The 16,672-nt window shown below is 34.2% G+C and overlaps 2 long non-coding RNA genes across 2 annotated transcripts; both read right to left on the reverse strand.

The window, feature by feature from the left end:
* Nucleotides 1-240: 240 nt before the first annotated feature.
* Nucleotides 241-2,076, reverse strand: LOC131155713 (uncharacterized). The gene is made up of 4 exons (XR_009136886.1): nucleotides 1,938-2,076; nucleotides 1,800-1,845; nucleotides 1,639-1,701; nucleotides 241-366 (listed from the first exon to the last, which is right to left on the reverse strand). It is a non-coding gene; the product is annotated as an uncharacterized LOC131155713 (long non-coding RNA).
* A 12,015-nt stretch (nucleotides 2,077-14,091) lies between these two features.
* LOC131155553 (uncharacterized) lies at nucleotides 14,092-15,931 on the reverse strand. The gene is made up of 2 exons (XR_009136837.1): nucleotides 15,501-15,931; nucleotides 14,092-14,352 (listed from the first exon to the last, which is right to left on the reverse strand). It is a non-coding gene; the product is annotated as an uncharacterized LOC131155553 (long non-coding RNA).
* Between the last annotated feature and the right edge of the window lie 741 nt (nucleotides 15,932-16,672).

The raw sequence follows: 16,672 nt of genomic DNA on the forward strand, positions 1-16,672 counted from the left end.
TGGATATATATTGTAACGACCTGCTCCTTTTTCGCATATATTTTTTTTTATATAAAGTATCATCACATCTTACATTCCAGCTCAGCAGGTCACAATCCACCTAGGCCCGTGGGCACCAGAGATATATCAAAGCATCAAGCAGAAGCCCTAGCAGCAGAAAATATACAAACATGTACATCTCAATACCATATACCACAATATACCAGAGTTACTACAATCACTGTATTTTCATATATACATCCCAAAAATAAAACCTAGGGACATTTCCCACAAAATCTAACTGTCCCTACAAAACTTACCCTTCAAAAAGGGTAGATAGACCGTACTATATCAGCGGGGCTTTTCCCGCTCTCCTATCCGGGGCTCCTGAAAAGTTAATAAGATTTAGGGGTGAGACACCTATCAGTAAGGGAAATAAACTAATACCAGTGTGTGGCAACATGAGTATTCTGTGTTCTACATATACCATACATAACATATTTAATACTGTTTATCAAATCTGAGAAAACATATGCATATCAAAACATGGCACTAATACCAGTGTGTGGCAACATGAGTATTCTGTATTCTACATATACCATACATAACATATTTAATACTGTTTATCAAATCTGAGAAAACATATGCATATCAAAACATGGCAGAACATACTGCCTTTTCATAAACATTTCTCATCTCATATCATAATAATAATAACATAAAAACAATCCTGGTAGGTTAGCTGGCTGTTGTCATGTATTACCCCCACATGACTAGGTTGTGTGGCCCGAAGGCGGGACCTAACAATGGTTGGCCGACCACTGTCAAGTCAAACAGTAGTCTGTAGGTCCGATGGGTCTACCCAGACTGGTCTGTACACCAGGGGCGATTACAGCACACTTCTTGAAAATAACCACATCGACCATCCAATCTCACACCACTCCGTACAGCGGCGTTAACACAGATATCATGATCACGAGGACCATGGACACATAGCAACGGTACCGTGCAAGTGCTAGCCTAGACCAAGCCAACCAGGTTCTGATATCATATACATATACTAAAACCGTGATACATAAATATCTCATATCATTTATTTTCACATCAATCATATCATTTCACATATATACGTGTATCATAAAAATCATTAGCCCGTATGCCGGTATTACACATTTTAACATAGCACGGCCCGTACGCCGGCAAATCACATAGCACAGCCCGTACGCTAGCAAACCACATAGTACGGCCCGTACGCCGGCAAATCACATAGCACAGCCCGTACGCTGGAAAATCACATAGCACAGCCCGTACGCTGGCAAATCACATAACACAGCCCGTACGTCGGCAAATCTCATCCACATAGCACGGCCCATATGCCGGCAAATCACATATACATATAAAAATATCTCGGCCCGTACGCCAGTTTTCCATCATAGAAATCCATATCGTCCCCATTCAAAAAAAAAACAGTATTTCATAACATTTTTATACTTATGCCACACTAAACAAATTTTCTACGTATTCAACATATCATCATTTAAACAGTATTTTCCAAATATAAATCATATATATAAATATATTTATTTTTCCTGAAACCAGATGCTATATATATATACATACATTTTCTCAAAACAAAACTAGCTTAGTTTATCCCCTTACCTGATTCCTGAAAAGCCCCTAAGAAAATCTTCCCCGTACCCACAAGGTTCTCAACTCAATACCCTGAAAATGAAAACTCGCAGAATTAAAGTTTAGTATTTTCGTACGTACAACATTTTCTATAACTACCACTAAGTCAAATTCGACTTAAAAAGTCTTACCTCAACTTAGGGATGATTCCCAACGTTCCCAATCAATACCCTGGAACTGAAAATTTTCAGTATTAAAGTTTAGTATTTTTACGCGTATATCATTTTTTTCAACTGCCAAAAATCCAAATATTGAATATAAAGTCTTACCTTGGATTTGGGATGAAATCCAACTTCGTTTCCCTGACGATCCACTCTGGCAGACTTGTAGAGAACTTCGCCAGGAGCGTCGTGGTGGCTTCGGTTTGTCGATCCGGCGTAAAACTAGCCCGGAATTGAAGAGAGAGAGAGTCGTAGGAGAGAGGGAGAAGAAAGAGAGAGAGAGAGAATGAACTCAAAGCTTCTTAAAGAAGCTTGTGTTATTTTGTATATATATATATATATATATATAATAGTAAACATTTATTAAAGTGTAGCTTCTTGAAGAAGCTTTTATACTTTATATATATATATACACACACACACACACACACACACACACATATATATATATATACATGCTTTAATATTTATATATATATATATATATATATATATTTGTTCCTTATCATATTATTTATTTTACTTGTTAATGTAATTAATTAATTTTATTTTATTATGTTATTATTATATATATATATTTTTTCCCGGTTACTACATATATATATATATATATATATATATATATATAAGTATATATAAAAGGAAAGGTAAGGATAAAGGATAAAAGAAAAAAAAAAGGAAATTTAGTGGTTAACTTCCTGGAGAAGCAGGAGAGGAAAGAAAGAATGAAAGAAAAAAAAAAAAAAAAACTCCTTCTCACGCACAGAGCAGTAGGGAAAGAAAGAAAAAAAAATTCTCTTAGCTCACGTTCTCCACTCCTCTTCTTTCTACGATTTCGTGGCGGATTCTTGCCCAATTGAAAATCCAAAAATACCATTAGACTCCATTCTCCGCTACCGACATATCTACCAAAGTGGATTTGTCGTAGGAATAACATGGACATATCTCTTGGGGTGAGGCAAATTCTCATTCTTGTCTTAATTTTTCTTAAATTTTAAGTCAAATTGATAATCAAACACCACCACGAGAATCTAGGGATGATTCTCTACAAGTCTAACGGAGCAGATTTTTCGTGGGATCATTGTGGGAATAGCCCCAAAACTAGGATAAATGAGTTATTTAGAAATTAATTGGTATTTAATTATTGTAAATTAGGAAATGTTAAAATAATATTTTATTGGGATTGATTTGATTGAATCAGGGTTTGGGTGAGCGGCGTGGGTATAATTTTGGGAGCCCTGCAAGCGTGATTCAGGGAATCAAGTAAGGGGGAATAAATTTATATTAGTATTTTATTAAGGTGAGCCGATTATTTACAAGCGTATGAAATCTATTATTTATCTATATGATTTTTAGAACCGTCTAAGTACTAGAGAATAATGATTTTGTTTAAGATTTATATTTGAGATAATTGCATATGATATTAAATTTGTGTGAAATGAGAGTAATTTTTCCTAATAAATTGAATATGAATTACTGTGGTATTTGGGTTTGCATGTGGAAATGTTTGGAATGATTATGACATGATGAATGAATTGTTATGTTTGACTCCTGTGTGGAAATGTATTGATCTGTTAGATACTGTGTGGGAAATGAATTGATCTGTTGGATTCCTGTGTGGAAATGCATTGATGCGTCTATGTGAACTAACTGGTTTGGTTATTCGTATGCATCTCAATATAATGTTGGCATGAGGAGGTTGTTATATTGCCTAGATATAAATCATGATATGATGTTGGCAGGTCGAGGAGCTTGTCATATTGTCATTTATATGGGGTAGGACATTAGCAGGTCAAGGGGCTTATTCTACTGATGTATGACGGGTAGGTCATGGGGATTGGATACTGGTGAATAGTGGTACCTGTGTGGGTCACGTTATATCCTGTGTGGATAATGGTGCCTGTGTGGGCCATGTTATTTACCATGTGTTGGTAATGGCGTCTGTGTGGGCCACGTTATATCCTGTGTGGATAATTGCGCCTGTGTGGGCCATGTTATGTACCTTGTGTGGGTAGTGGCGCCTGTGTGGACCACGTTATATCATGTGTGAATAATGGCGCCTGTGTGGGCCATGTTATGTACTCTGTGTAGGCCACGTGTAGATAAGAAGTACGTAAGTGCTTGTGTGGGCCACGTACTGACATGTACGCAGTTGTTCTGTGTGGGCCACATACTGAGGACATTGGAAGATGAAGTATGAGATGCATGATTCCTGTGTGGATGTGTTGTGCGCATGTGAATTTAGTTATAGCATAAAAATAATAGTATAGCATATTGTGAATGCATGTGTGTGCATACGGCGAGGTAAACATACCACCGGGGGCTTGCTTAGAAAGGCGAGTGCTCTGTTAGGTAGTTTCTTGGTATCAGTGCAAAGGGATGCTACTTGTATGAGTAGGTAGACATCCCGATCCTCGAAAACCTTTGCCTTTAAAATAATAAAGATGTGTATACTAGCGGCGAGGTAATTCTTTACCTGAGGGCTTACTGAGTAAGGTGAGTGCTCTAATAGGTAGTTTTTAGTACTAGAGCAGATGGAAGCTACTTGTATGGGCGGGTAATCTTCCCTATCCTTGGGGACTTTCGCCTGCATAAAAATTATGTACTTGTGCATATTGGATGTGTGTATGATATTGGATGTTGGGGATGTTATTAATGGTACATTTTCTCAGTTGTTATTGATATTATGTGAGAAACAATTTATTTTGATATGTAAATATTAAAACTCAGTTGTCACAAACTATTATAATTTATTCCACCCTTACAGAAAAGTGTCTAATCCTAGTGGATTAACAATTTTTCAGGTTCTTCTAGAGACCGGGTTTGAAGGCCTAGGCTGGGATTGTATTTGGTGGTTTCTTTTTGGGGTATTGTGAGATACTGGTATATATATACAGATGTATTTGTACTGGGTTATGTTTTAAATACTGGTTGTGGATATGGCTATCTGGATGTTGTAGTGTTCGTTTTTGGGTTGTTATATAGAACTCTGGTATTTATTTGAGGTTATTTACTTATGCTCCGTTACGTGCATGTTAATTATGGTATCAGATGCAGGTGATTGGAACACGTGGCACCTGGGCCCCACTTGGCGGGTTTCGGGGCGTCACATAAGTTCCGCAAGAGCAACCTCAAGTGTAGGAAGAGGAGATCGATGTAACAAAGAAGCTCAAGTATTCTTAAATTCATCCCAGATGTACATAAAAAAGTATAGGAACTGACGACGATCCTGATATGCAGCAAAAAGCTTAATTGACTGCACATCAGAAAAAATAGGGTTATCTTGAGAAAGCTGATCCCAAATGCCACTAACCTAAGCATGAAACTCAACAATAGACTATCCAGGTTCTTGACACATCTGAGAAAGCCTCGTTTCCAACTAAAACTCGAGAGCAGCATCACTGCCACAGTTGTATCGTTTTGCCAAAAAAACCCAAGCAAGTTTGGCATTACGAAACTTAGGAAGTAGACTCTGAATAGTAGGAACTGATGTATTAATAAACCAGGAAAAGATCTTATAATGAGTACTTTCCCATTCATCAAGAGCCTCATTAAACTCTTCTATGGATTGCGTGGTGGTTTTGGTGGGTTTTGGTTTTGTTCCGGTGACAAAAAGCCATAATCGCTAACCAATCAAAAAAACTGACATTTGTTGAGCCCATGCATTGTAGTTAAAGCCATTCAAAATAATCTTTATAGTGTGAGCAACATCAGTTAAAGGGGGGGAGCTTCTCTAGTGCCGGTGGGGTTGCTGTGGCTCAAAATTAGAGCAGAGACCGGTACTTCAGCCTGCCGACCATGCGGAGGCACCACCAGATGTTGCAACAGCGGAACTGCTGCTACTACTACCGGAGAAACGAAGCCGAAGAGACGACGCTAATAGACGAGAGAATCAAAAACGTCGGAGAATCAAGAACGTCATCGGAGAATCAATAAGGACGCCGCTGGAAATTCAAGAAGGCCATGAGACCGAGATGACTAAGAACTGAGAGTTGCAGCAATAGAGTCCACGAGAAGTCGGAGAACTAAGACGATGCCGGAGAAAGAGAGAGCTGAGGGGGGCTGCCGCAGAGAACAGAGCATGAACAAATGCCAGAGAAGGAGGAACAGAGGCGAGTTGCGATCGAGTTCATAGAGACCGAGATGGTGGCGAACCGAGATGGTGGCGAACTGAGATGGTGATAAACCAAGAGACTGAAATGGTGACGAACCGAGAGAAGACTACGTGCATGGGAGAGCAGCGACGATAACACGCCAAAAAAAAATAAAATAATGGCAACACCGAGAAGCCGAGAGAACACCGAGAGGTAGCCAAAAGATTGATGAGGGGTACTGCTGCGGTTGCCAGAAACAGGTAGAAGGAGGGCTTAAGCGGATGGCGGTGGAGAAAAAGGAAAAAAAAAAGTTGGTTAAAAAACCCTAGGCTCTGATACCATGTTAAAAGGGAGAAACTCTAGATTGTATATATAAACACTGTACAAGAGGCCATCCTTTTATAGCTAAAGGAGGCAGACTACAAGGGTAACTTTAGGAAGATATAATGGTATACAAGGGTAACTTAGGAAGATATGCTAACAGGATCATTTTGGGCATGTCTAACTAAGGGGAAAAGAGAGTTTACTACAGAATAAACATTACAATTTGTATTTGTTAGAAGGAGATCTTTATTTTGTTTTTAAAAGATGTCACTCATTGTCTCTCCCTTAATGTTCTCTCTTTTATAAGTGTTTTTTGCATAATAAAATTTCATGATTTGCATGCATAAATGAATATTATTGTGGTTTTAATATAGTTCAATGTTTTGGATTAGGATTTGTGTAAGGTGATGTGTTTAGTGTTTTTGTGAAGAAAAACATGTAGGTTTCACAATTTTGGTACCATTTATTTCAAAAAAATGTAATTTTTCTAAATAATTTTAAAAATCTTTTCTACTCATTTTCCCACGTATGCATTTTGATTTCTAACATTGGCATATTGTTACATCGTTTTAGAGAAAGGTCCGAAATAGCGAGGGATAATATTGAAGGTTTGATGGAGTCGTCACTAACCTATTATTTTCCTATGTACGGTTAGTTAACCTAATTATTACTCATTGATTGGTCTTTAAACTAATCCTAAGTCAATGAACTAGTAGTCTTGGTCTTAGACTAATCCTGAGTTGGATTTTAAGTAATCTGGGCCCGAGTTATTGGATTATGGGTATTCGGGTTATCGAGTCTAGGCTTTTGGATCTAAGTCAAATATCTAAATATGTTTAGTGAATTTTGGGGAAATTTTTAAGTTTTTCAAATCAAGTTGAATTATATTTAAAGATTCTCCTCACATCCAAACTTAAATTACAAAACCTTCAACTTAAAATTCTGCATTTTTAATCATGCCAGAAATTGAAATAGAATTAAACAAAATTGAAAGAACTAACCTCTGTCTTTTGAATCCGCAAATCTACTAGCCTCCTTCTTTTTTTTTTAGCTACCTTTCCCAAATATCCTTCTTTTGCTCTTACTTTTGCTAACCAGAACCTAGCAAATTTCCAATATACCATCTTCTAACTTCTCTTCTTCGAACCTCGATCTTTCAACTCTCAACTTTTCTTTTTCTTTTTTCAACTTTCTTTATTCAATTTGTTCTTTTTTAATTTGTCTCACAAAGTTGTCTCTCCAATGTTTCTTCTTAATAGTTCCCCCTAATGACTTTTCTGAAATTCTCTATTTATAAGCTAGAAGAGAACAATTCAATTAAGTTTGATTAATCAATCAATTATAATTGATCAATCAAACTTAAAACTAATTTGTTGATTAACTTCAATTGTTCAATCAATTTTTAATTGTTCAATCAAATTTCATACAAACTAGTTTTTTATTATGATTTATCAACTAAAAACTATCATGTGATGTGTGTGCAGGTGAAAGCATGGAACTAGCCCACTAAACTTTAATTTTTTCTATTTTTTTCTATTTTCCATGTATTCAGGTTTCTTATTTTTATTTTCCATGCATTTTTCCATTTTCATTGTATTAATGAATATTTACAAAATCCATGTACAAATTTGAAATTGAATGACAAATTCTACCTAGGAAAACACCCAAGAGGGCACTAAAGATTTAATTAAAAAAAAAACAAATTTTGTTATATAAAGCCCTTGAACAAAATGGAGTGTGTAGCGTGTCATCAAGGATGGACATATAATATATTTGTGTTCTGATTTTCTCGCGACGTCCCGACCTGGAACGAGGCGAATGAAAAAGGTGATTTTGAATTTTCGGGAAAATGGTGTAATGGAATCGCCATTAACCTTTTAGTGTGGTTAGAACACTTGATTACTACCCAATTAAGGGTAGAATCGGCCTGCGTTATCAAAACAAGGATCAGGAGTTCAATTACGCGAGGGAAAGATATGAGCACCCCTATGCACCCGTTCTTATGAACGGTACCTAACTAATCAAAAATTACCCCTCTAATTAAATTTAATAAGTTTTTAAAATTACTCCCTTTCGTGAATTATGAAATGCACATGCAACGAAATAAATTACACAAAAAATGTACATAAAATATATATTCCCTTAGAACTGGGGTAGTAAGGCTTAAAAGGCCCGTACCCTTTTTGTTGCAATCATAGGGATATACACACACTAAAATAAATAATACATAATACAAAATATAAATATACCAAAGAAACAAAAACACTAAACATATTTAATATTTGTAATAATAAAACAGAAATAACAGTAACAACAATAAAAACATATTAATATATTAACAACCTTGTACTAATAATATTATGTTAATAACACAACGCAATACTTTAATAGTAGTATATAATATCATAATAACACCATACTAATATACATAGTACAATATCATAATAGTAAACTACTTAATAACATAACAATTACCATAATAATACATAATAAAATATCATGATAATAAACTACATAATAAACTACTGTAGAAATAAACTAATATAATAATGTGTAATACTAAACATACCATACTAAGACACTATAATGTACTTAAATACTAAAAATAATATAATATGAAATACTAAATATAAATATAATAACAATAATGAAATGTCATAATATCATATATACTACCATAATAAGAATTATACCATAATAATAATCTACCACAATACTTAATAAAATATCGTAATAGTAAACTACCTTTCTACATAATAATGATACTCTAATAATAAATTATCATAATAAATAATAATAATACCTTAATAATAACTTACCATATTAATAATGAGAAACCTATATAATGATAATTCAAAATCCTAAATATTAAGTATACAACTTGAATATTACCTACTTAATAATACACGACCACAAAAATTATTACATTTAAATATTAAACAATAAAATTCTTACCTCCGCAATGGAAAGAAAAATCTGGAGTGAGGTTGTGCTAGTATCGTGGCCGTGAGCAGCGGCCGGGTTGGTGACAGTGATGTTGGTTGGAGATGGGGCAGGGCAGCTGTTACGATGCTGCAGTGAGGCCGTGAGGAATCAACGGCGACAGTGATGGCTGGGGGCGACGACAGAGCAGATGGCCAGGTGGCCGTGACGATGGTTGCTGTGCGTGGTCGGAGGCTGGCTGCTATTGTGGGGGGTGGCTGCTGCAAATGGGGCTCGGATCTACTGTTGTGTGCTCAGGGGAGTGATAACAGAGATGGGGGATCATAGTTGTGCGAGATGGATGGAGGCAGGGTGGCTATGAGGCGATGAGCGACGGCGGTGGCGACGTCTTGTTGGTGCTACTAGTGCGCTGGCTGTGACGGTTACAGAGAGCAACGACGACGGTAAGGATTGATGGTCGGTTCGGGTCCTCCAGCGGCGTGAAGGTGTGGGTGAGCGAGAGAGATGAAGAGTGATGGAGAGGAGGTATGGAGCTCGCCGTGGTGGTTCGACGAGATGGAGATGGGAATAGAGGTTGGTGTTGCGGTGATAATGGTGAGAATGGTGCTGGACTTTCAGACTTCCCGCGGTGTGTTTTTGCAAAGTGGGCGAGAGATGAGGAGAGGGAAGAGAGAGAGATATGGAGAGATGGTGTATGGCTTGAGGGTGAGAGAAGATGAACAGTGGAGAGCCCTAGACCCCGCGGCCGTTTTTCTGCCTCCGCTAAGTGTGCGCGTGAGATGGGATTTTACAGAAGGAGGGAGTGTGAGGGAAAACCCGAGGAGTTGCCCCTCCCATTGTTTCTTTTTTATTATTTTTATTTATTTTCTTTTTGTTTTCTTACCAACATAAAGCCCAAAAATAAAAATAAAAACAAATACTCGATCTAAAAATTTTGGGACTCAATTAAAATTTTGAAAGACTCAATCTAAATCGTCCAGACTCAATTTAAAAAATATAGGGACCCTAAAGATAAAAGATTCAAATTTGAAAAATATTGGGAATCAATTAAAATACCCGGGACTTGATTTAAGAACAGGGACTCAATTTAAAAATGATCGAGACTCGATTTAAAGACAATGACTCAATTTAAAAATGACCGGGACTCATTTTAATACACCTGGGATATAAAGTCAATTTTTAAATACACCGAATTTTCTCACAAAGGTTTGATTAAAATTAAGGTGTCTATATATTTCATAGAAGCATGCATGAAAATTGTGAAATATTGAAAATTGCATACAAACAGTCGATAAGCCTCAAGGACATGTTCAACTGGTCTTCCTTTTGTAGGCGGTCGATCAACCATTAAGGTATAATCATTCAGTTTGTATAGGGGCTACTTTTGGCTATTTTTTGGACTTTTCTTGATATTCTAAGTCAATTTTTGATTGTACAGCCTCTAGAGCATTTGGTAGAATTTGTTGATTATTGAATGATGTTGTTTTATGGTTTTCTCTTTAAGGAATTATTTTTTTTAAAAGATTTTTTTTTTTTCTGAAATGAATGTCCACAATGCGGCTTTTGGACATTTTTCAAAATGATTTTACTTTAATTTCAAATGTCTTCAAGACAAGTTTGCGATTCTCACACCAAAAAAGTTAATAACTTAATTTTATTTTATAAAATAAATTATTTTTAAAGTGATCAACCATGATGTGACTTTAGGGTTGAAAATAATTTTTTTTTTATAAAATTTCATTCATTTGAAGGCTCTGTTAATTTGGAGGGTTTTTTTTTTTTTTTTTTTTAAATCATCTTCTTGTTAAAAAAATATGTTGATTTTTCATGATTTTTTTAACTAAGACGCTCAGCTGCTTTGCGTATTTTGACTTCAAAATATTTTTACAAACTACAAGTTACTTGATCCCACTTTTAAAAATGTATGTAGGTAGTCTATGCTTGAACAAATGCAACAATTATTTTTGAAAACACAAAAAACTTTTTCTTTGTTATTATTTTTCTATGTGTTTTTTATTTTTTATTTTGAAAGGCCATTAAGTAGTGCAATTTTCATGGTATATAGGCTTCTGTATAAACTCTATGAAAATCTTTCAAAAGATTAGGGATCACATGCTTTCTAATTTTTTTTAAAAAAATCAAAAAATAAAAAACCAAGAATAACAAAATGATGATAACTTGCTACAAGCAGTCAACCACCCATTAGGGGATGATCGACCAGTCTTCCCCAAGAGAAAGGCACAGGTGACCAGCCTTTGAGGGTGGTCGACCAATTCCTACATACTGTCATTTTTTTTTTCCTACAAAATCTTTGAGAATTTAATTTTAGAAAAATAAATATTTTTAAAGGAGAGACATATACAAGATAAGAGTAGTAATCGTTCTTAGAAGGAATGTTTTAGGATGCTAGCCTTTTAATTCACATTGAAAAGAATCAAGGGGTTACCTTTCCTATTTTCAATCGTACTTCTGAACCTAAAACCCTCTAACAAAGTGGGCCAAAGAACCGATAGTTTGATTTTCTTTACTTCATTTATTTTTCAAAATGGTCGCAAAATATGTTAGCAATAGACAAGCCACCTAAATTCAGTGTTGATATTTTCAAAATTGACATTACTATAATAATCGTATTGCACATAACAATTGAAAATTGGAAAAAAAAATCTTTTATAATTCATTATTATTATTTTTTTAAATGTATATTTTTATTTAATTATATTTATATTCATATAATCATTTTATTTAGTTTTATTTAAAATTATATATATATAATGAATGATTTAATCTAAAAAATTATTTCTAAGTATTAAATTTTTAACAGCTGATTGTCAAAATAATTGAAAACCATAAATTCTGATTTTCAATTTTTTCGCAAAAAAATTAAAAACCAATAATAAAAACAAAAAATTGGCAACATAAACAATCATGTTTTTATAATATATTTTTTCACTATATAAAAACAAACAGAAAACCAACCTCAAATTTATATAGAAAATTTGGAAAACATTTTTCATTATTTTTCTAAATTTTCAACTCTTACTTTGCACATGAGAGCATGAAATTCGGATCTTGGACTTTAATTTATATAGATTATGTATAAAATTTCTTTTAAATCCACACAAATTCGAATTCATGCCCCAAAATCCATGATCCAAATATTAACTTATATAAAATTTGGAAAATTGAAAAAAAAAAAAAGTTTTTGCTTTCTTGTGATTATTTTAAAATAAAAAAAATAGAAAATTATTTTGCACATTTAAACAAATTTTTTATTTTCTACAATTTTAACACGAGTCTTAAAAAATAAAAAAAAAATAAGTTAAAATTTTCATAATTCTTTGAAAAAATAAAAATTGAAAAACAAAAAATATTGCTCACAAGTAAATGGCCCTAAAATACTGTTAAAGTGTTTAAAATAAAATTATTTTGTTAAACTACTTATATACCCTTTTAAAAATTGCTTTCTCTGCTCTTAATTAATAGTATAAATGTGTAATTTAAAATTTTAAAAAAAGAATTAATTAAGTGATTAAAATGGAAGTATGAAGAGAGATATTCAAGAAAAGAGACAACAGGATGATAAATCTTATAGCTGGTGGATTTTTTAGGAGATAAAAAGATCAACAACCAATATTGTGCAGTCAAAAAAACTTTTAAGTAATGAACTAAAGAAAATCAATATACTTATTTATTCAATGATATAAAATCAATAACAACAACAATCAGCCTTAAGTCCCACTTACTGCGGTCAATTACGTGAATCATTTCCCGCCTAGAATAAGGGATATTAAATCCTTCCTCACCATCTTATTTGAAGTAGTTATTTTAGGTCTATCTCTATCCATTTTCATGTCAGAAATAATAGCTAACTCATTCCTTCTCATAGGTGCTCTACCAAATGTTCAAACCATCAAAGTTGCATTTCCCTTATCTTGTTGTCAGCCGGTGCTCTACTTAAATTATTGTACATGTTCATTTCTTAATTTATCTTTTAATGTTAAATCATTCATCCACCTTCTTTGATACATGTTATTTCCTAGTTGCCCGATATTCCGAACCGTAAAGTATAACTAGTCTTATAGCCGTCTTAATAAAACCCTTCTTTTAATTTTAAAGGTTTTCTACGATTACATAGCATGTCTGACGCACTCCTCCATTTTAATCAATCTGTCTTAATTTTACGTCCTACATATTTTTCAATTTCCCCTTCAGCTTGCATAATAGTTCCAAGATATCTAAATCTATCAATGTTATTAATCACTTAATATTTTTATTCTTCAAAAAATAAAATTATGGTATAATTCTTTTTGAGATTTTGAAGACAACGTTTGAGATCACCATAATTTGTTTTAATATGGTAGCATATATGGGTTTAATAAGTTACTCATACCTTTCATTAGTTTGGTTATCCCTCAAACTTATTAGATATCTTTTCTAATCCAAAGAAAGAAGCCGTGGGATATATAGTTATGTCATAAAAAATAAATAAAAAATTGGTACAAACTAGTTAGTGGTTAAAAACAAAAAAAGTCTTTTTCAAATAATGTATTTTCACTTCACGCTAGACCTGGCAAAGCGGATCGAGTCGGTTTATCCGTGGCAGATAAGGCGGATTATCGGGTGAAAAAATCATAATTCATATTCGACTCGTTTAAGTAGCGGATTAGGCGGTTTCGGGTCGAATAATTCATGGCGGATGGGCGGATAATCCGCCATTCTCAAATATAATTTTATTAGTAATTTTTTTTTGTCATAATAATTTAAATTGTATATGATAACTTGTGATTAGTTTGTGTATTAACTTTTTTAGTAACTATATGATATCAATCATTCAATCATTTATACTAATTAACAACTTATGATTCATGCAAGTAAAAATGTAAGGAATAAAACATAATAAATTAATCCCAATCTAACTCAAAATAGAAACTCAAATCGAGTGACTCGAGTGAGTCTAAAATCTAAACATTTCTTAAAGCATGTGAGTTTCTTTAAATACAACTATTTTCAAATCGTGTGAATCTCTCAAAATAAAACTATCAACAAACTAAAAAAATCTCAACCCATCCTTCAAATAATTTCAAAATCATTTGAATGTCTTGAATTAATTGAAATGCTTTCATTTGTGACATCAAAACTTTCATCTTCTTCTCCTCGTGTGCCTATCATGAAAGAATTCAAAATATAATTTAAGTTATGAATCGAATAACATAAATTGAACTTATTAATTAACATCTCAAAAGTTACAAGCTATCAAACTGGAAAAAAAATTTACAAATAATTTATTCAACACAACAAGTTAAAACAACAAATAAACAATAATTTATTGACTACATAATTTTCAAAGATAAATAGAAGCACTAGCTGCGCAGCCTGTGCTAGTGTAGTAATGCAGTTTGCACTAGTGTAGTAATATTCAAATAAAGTCAAACAAAACAAGATGATACACTAGATGAGGTACGACCTGCTCTTTCAGTTCCATAATACTTACAATAACAACAAAAAGTCTTAAGTTATACCAAGTGAGATTGACTATATGAATTATTTTTCGTGAATTTATCTGATTAAGAGTGTTTTCTTCTATTTACTAGCTCCATAACAAATATCACAAAAGAATTATCATTATTATTTTTATTTTATTATTAAACGATGCTATTAGAATTGTACGTGTTTGTGTGTATTATAAAAATTTTCATAAAATTTATTAATAATCTCATTGAAATAACATAAAAAAAAACCCGCATTATATCAAATTCTAAAATCTTTTTTTATTGATTTTACAAATCTTAATTAAAAAAAAGTAAACAAAAATATTCCTTTGAAAGAGTAACTCTTTTCCTCGACATAATATACTAAAAAAAAAGTCATTTTTAAGTGGACAATTAGCTAAACACCCTCTTAATTTATTAGCACAATGCCTCTCCCAACATGTTTTGCGCTATACTTTCAATTTAAAGTATTGAAACAATATGTTGACAATAATGATGTTTAAGATGTAAAGATGCTTGAAATTGATGTGCCCATCAAATATTAAAACTTAAAAGCATGGTGTTGATAATGGTCTGTTTTGTTGTTGACTATTATATACATACACACAGTGACACAGCATGAATTAAGCATGAAGCCATGAACTAATATTCAGACAGCAAGAGGTGACATGCAATTAATTATAATTTCAAAGCTTTTATGAATAAATCTACAAGTTGCTAATCAAACCAAATGACAGATTTATTGGATCTGAATGCCAGAACCAAATGATAGATTTATTAGATCTGTAGAAGAACTGAAGAAGAAGAAGAAGAATACTTACGAAGGGTATTCTGTTATATGTAGCTGTGTTTGTGTAGCAAAAGCTTCTGCAGGCTGCAGCCTTGCTGGTTCGAAGCTCAAAGGGTTCACGACGAACTCACAAAGGCCTAAAGAAGAACTGAAGGCCGAAGGGTCTCCGTCTCTCACTCTCTCCTCTCGTCGTGCTGGCTCTCTGAAGTCCAAACAAAGATGCTAGCGGGCCGTGGATCGTCAGTCGTCATGGTGAAGAATCGAATAGGGCAGCGGCTGCGGTGCTCTCTGGTAATAAACTCCAGGCTCCGCCTCTCCAGCTACTGGTTGTCTGGTTGATCAGATTTAGGGGCTTGTGAATCTGTGATTCTAGGGCTCGATTGCTCGAATTGAATAGGGGTTGCGGCTGTCTCTTGTCGGGCTGGGTTGGGAGCCTGGGATTTGGGAGTGGGACGGGAGTGTGGGACTGCGGGAGAGGTTGGGGGCTTGAGCGGGAAGTGACTAGTGAGGCGCTGAGCAGGGCATGTGGGCCGTGTGAGGACTTGGGCTGTGAGCTCACTGGGCTTGCGCCTGGCTGGGTTAAAGGGTTTGGCCGTTTGGGTTGAAGGCTTGTAAGCGAGTTGGCGGATATACGCCAGATAAACCCAACCCGACCCGCTAAGGGGGCGGATATGAAAATGAAAAACCATATTCTACTCATTTAGCAAACGGATAATTATAAGTCGGTTAAAACGGGTCAGATGCGGTTCGGATTAACGGATTTTTATCCATTTTGCCAGGTCTACTTCACGCGTGTCAATAGAAAAATAGTCTATTTTTTAAAATACAATAATTACTTGATAATAAGTCGACAAAAGAGTACAAGTGTTTGGAATATCAGATGTAAAAAGAGGCTCGCGTAATTTTTAAGAAGCGGCGGCATATGTCTTCTTATCTAATTTTAAGGAAGGTCGATATCTTATGAAGAAATAAAAAAAGAAAGAGAAGGGAGAATTTTGTTATTTATTAAGTATCTGAGAATTAACGATAGAGTATCTGTGCTTTTTCAAAGAGTGAATGACATTTTTGAAATAAGACGTAGGCGACACACAAAGAATTTTGAATGCACATGAGCCACTTAAAAGCTATGAGACAGCTTAAAGAGAAAAAGGGAAATCTTCAAATAATCTATTTTGTATTTTTAGAAGCCTAAGCTTGCAGGCC

Source organism: Malania oleifera, chromosome 5, assembly GCF_029873635.1.
Source record: "Malania oleifera isolate guangnan ecotype guangnan chromosome 5, ASM2987363v1, whole genome shotgun sequence".
NCBI classification, from domain to species: Eukaryota; Viridiplantae; Streptophyta; class Magnoliopsida; order Santalales; family Ximeniaceae; genus Malania; species Malania oleifera.